Consider the following 4069-nt stretch of genomic DNA (forward strand, 5'->3'; position numbering starts at 1 on the left):
ACACATGCTGAGCCTAGATGAGATAAACCCTGAATATCCAAAAATTTAATCCTAATAATACCATAAGTAGATCTTTAGTTTGGGAGAATTTGGATGAGAAGTTTGTTGTATGTGTGTGGAAAAAGTGTGAAAATTGAGAGAATATGAAAAAACAAAATTAGTTGACAGCAACTTGAAAAAAAAGAAAAAAGAAAAATTTGACATCCTGTAACGCCCTAACAATTACACACGTTACCCAAGGTGATTAAGAAACTCTAATCCCCTAAACGGGATTACTAGAAAGATAAACACAGGTAAATTAAACTTTAATCGAAAACAGATTGAAAATAAAACTTGTAATAAGCTTAACTTTACAATCAAAAATCTCATGTTTCGGGATCCTAAAAAAAATATTTTACAAAAATATTACAAGTCTTTTCAATAGCCGACATAAGCGGCAAAATCAGAGTTTCAAAAGTACATCACTGGTAGACCCCAACCCACTTGGTCTAGTGTGGCCCGAACATGTACATACATCGCTTAGCTCTCGCACTCATGGCTGATCTGAGACATATTTATCCTTTCCTGCACAGTAGAGCACCCGTGAGCCAAGCCCAGCAAGATAGTATAATTATCAATAATCATATTAACACATCACATAAATATTAATGTCATTTCACATTTGTCTCTATGACATAGACCCGCGTGTTATACTCACACGCCTATTTATGTCTATGTGGCATAGACCTACGTGTTACGCTCACACATCTATTTATGTCTATGAGGTATAGACCTACGTGTTACGCTCACACGTCTATTTATGTCTATGTGGCATAGACCTACGTGTTACGCTCACACGTCTATTTACAATAAGGCCTTAGTTCATCTCGGTTCTAGTTACCAAGCCTAATTCGGTTATATATGCCTTGCTCGCATAACCCTATTTATATATATACGTAATCCATACATTACGTTCTTTCGGTGGTTTATCCTGGTGATATAAACTAGGTCTAACCTAATTATGTCTTATTCACATAACTCTTAACATAAATGCATGTCCACAATTTATACTATAACATATAGAATCTTAGGGTAATAACCCTAACTTGCATGCTAAATAATCACTCATATAACATATTATAGTATGCTCAAAATAACTCTTATTGAGGGTAACAACCCTAATCCATGCTTTCACTTGACTAGTAATCTTACCATACATCATTGCTTTCTTACCTCCATAATATTCTAGGGTAATAACCCTAAACCACATTTAATTAAACTCAAGGTACTAATTTACCGAGTCTAGCTTATTTATGCCTTAAACGCACATTTCATAATCTCAATATACATTCATATATCATGACATATCAATACCTATTAACAATTCACTAGGGTAATAACCTTAGGCCAATAAACCGCTCACTTTAGAGTAATAACTCTAATCCCGGTTTCTAATTACTCATATATATATATCATATTCCATATAAGCGCCACTGTGCATAACTCTATGTGCTAGCTACTATCTTACCTGATGTCCTGCAAATATGGAGATTCCAAATCCTCCGGTGCTCCTGACCAAGTGCCGGTAATCCTAGTCACAAACTCGGAATACACAAGTATAGGGTTAACCCCTAAATTCATTTCCACAAATTATAAAATTGGTATTTAAATTTCAGATATTTACATAGAGCTCAGAAAGAGCTTTCCAACGATATAAAGAACATCCCAAACAGAGTCCCGAGTCAAAAGTTATGACCAAAATAAAAACCCGAAAAAATGCAACATGCTGCCATAAAATGGCCGCGGCTACTGGGTTTAAAACCCCAGGAAACCCAGTTTCCAGCCACGAAAATGCATCCAAAAACACCAATTTTTCATGCTATATCAACCCACAATCATACCAAACTTTTACCTAGCATAAACCAAGTAACTAGAGAGGAATTACACCTAATTCACTCTCCAACAACACCCAAAACCATCAACATAAAAATCAGCATTTTACAATGAATTTCAGCCCCCTAAACTCATCAATTTCAACCCAAACATGCTTCAATCCAACATAACCTCTTATACAATTATACAACCACAAAAGGAAGTTAAACCACAAATTATTAAGCTTAAAATTTCAGTCCACATGTATAGAAATTCAGATTCAACAACATGAATCAAAACTCCAAACCTAGAGCAAAATTCATCATAAGTTCCTAATCAAGAACTTGAACCTTCAAGCAACTTTCAAGCAAGCATCAAACTTATTTTTCCAGCAACAACACATCAAACAAAAAGTTGAATTTAAACATGAAAATTACCCTAAAAGCTCATCTAGAATCCAACCAACATAATCCATTACAAAACCAAGCAATTCACACCCAAATTTCTCAAGATTAATATTGATTCTCCCCACATGCAAACCAAGAACATCATACACTATTTTCATGATTTTGAACAATAAATTTCAGCAAGAAAAATCAACAAATAAAAGGGGTTAAGAACTACCTCAAGCTCCAAACAAAGCTAAGCACAAAACCCACCAAGAATCCAAGCTTTCAAGATGAATTTTCCAACACTTAGCAAAATAAAAAAATATGAAGAAAAGAGAGAGAGGGGGTTCAGCTAGGACAGAGGAAAAAGCCCAAAAATTTTCCTTTTTAAGATGCAAAAATAACTCTTTTCAATCTCAATCACAAAAGCCACAAACCCCAAGCTTGAATCCAAGCAAGCACAACCCAAAACCAAGAGTTAGAATGAGTTTTGAGAGGAAAGGGGGTTCAGCCAAAGGGCTGGAAAAAAATGAAGAAAAATAAATCTTTATTTTGCTTAAAATCCCTTTTATGAATCTTACTCCAAAATGGAAAAATTACTCAATTGCCCTTAAGGCCATAAAACACCCACATAAGCACTTCAAGGGTAAAATAGCCACTTGCACACACAAATAAACTCAAATAATTTTCAGATATTCCCACATAAATAAAATACCAATAATTAATCCCAAAATTGTATTTCGGCCCCGAACCCGGTTCGGCCCGAAATACCCGGTTGTGACTATACCGCGCCAACTTGTCAGAACACACCTGCAAAAAGGACAACACAAGCATACTATATAATAATATTGTCCATAAGCACGTAAATAAATTAATTTCACTATTTTACCATTCTCGGGTCAAAATTACTAAAATGCCCCTAGCTCACCTACGGGGTCTTAACATGTCATATCTCATATTAATTCACATATAATAAATTATATAATAATATAATTCCACAATAGTACTCAATTAACTAGTTAGGGTTTTACTAATCTATTTTCTTAATTTCAGGGTATTACACATCCAGTGTCAAATTCAGAAAAGATAAATATAAAGTTATTGCAATCTTGTTGAAAAAAAAAAAAGAAAAACAATTCTCTCATGTGATTAGAAAAAAGGGTATTTGGATTGTGTGAAAAATATTCTAGATGACATGATTGGAGAAGCTTATGATATAGGAAAGCCTAACACTATAAGCCTAAAAAGACCTTCTAATTCTTGGTTGTGCATTAATTTATATTAGTGGAGAATAGTAAGTATTGCAAGCATATGAAATTTTGGGTTATTGGATTGATGATTGTAATTAGCATGCATAAAGTGGTTCAATTGTTAGTTAATTGCGTTCTATAGTTTCATAAGCTGAATGAAATTCAATTGAAGTGTGTCAAGGGCGTAATTGAATTGAAATTCTAGATTGTATACATAAGTGAAATTTTTCATAATCATGTTATTGAGTCTACTTGAAAATCATTCATATTCTATAGATTGATTTGTTAACTTAGTTTTGATTCAGTGTAGAATAGAGAGAGAGAGAGAGAGAGAGAGAGAGAGAGAGAGAGAGAGAGAGAGAGAGAGAGAGAGAGAGAGAGAGAGAGAGAGAGAGAGAGAGAGAGATAGTCAGTGAAGCAAATTCTTTGAGCGCGAGGGTCGATTGGAGAAATAGTCGGCACCGGGAGAAATAGTCAGTGACTCAGTGGCATAGGACTTGGGTGAGAGAACTGAGGAGGAGATTGTTAGAGGGAAAGGTGGGCATCACTGGGTCTTTCACCTCAAGAAAATCGAAGAGA

The 4069-nt window shown here is 34.8% G+C and overlaps 1 long non-coding RNA gene across 1 annotated transcript; it reads right to left on the reverse strand.

Annotated features, from left to right (window-relative positions):
* Nucleotides 1-304: 304 nt before the first annotated feature.
* LOC133039059 (uncharacterized) lies at nt 305-3204 on the reverse strand. The gene is made up of 2 exons (XR_009688591.1): nt 1508-3204; nt 305-564 (listed from the first exon to the last, which is right to left on the reverse strand). It is a non-coding gene; the product is annotated as an uncharacterized LOC133039059 (long non-coding RNA).
* Nucleotides 3205-4069: the final 865 nt, after the last annotated feature.

This window comes from Cannabis sativa, chromosome 6 (assembly GCF_029168945.1).
Source record: "Cannabis sativa cultivar Pink pepper isolate KNU-18-1 chromosome 6, ASM2916894v1, whole genome shotgun sequence".
Taxonomy (NCBI): Eukaryota; Viridiplantae; Streptophyta; class Magnoliopsida; order Rosales; family Cannabaceae; genus Cannabis; species Cannabis sativa.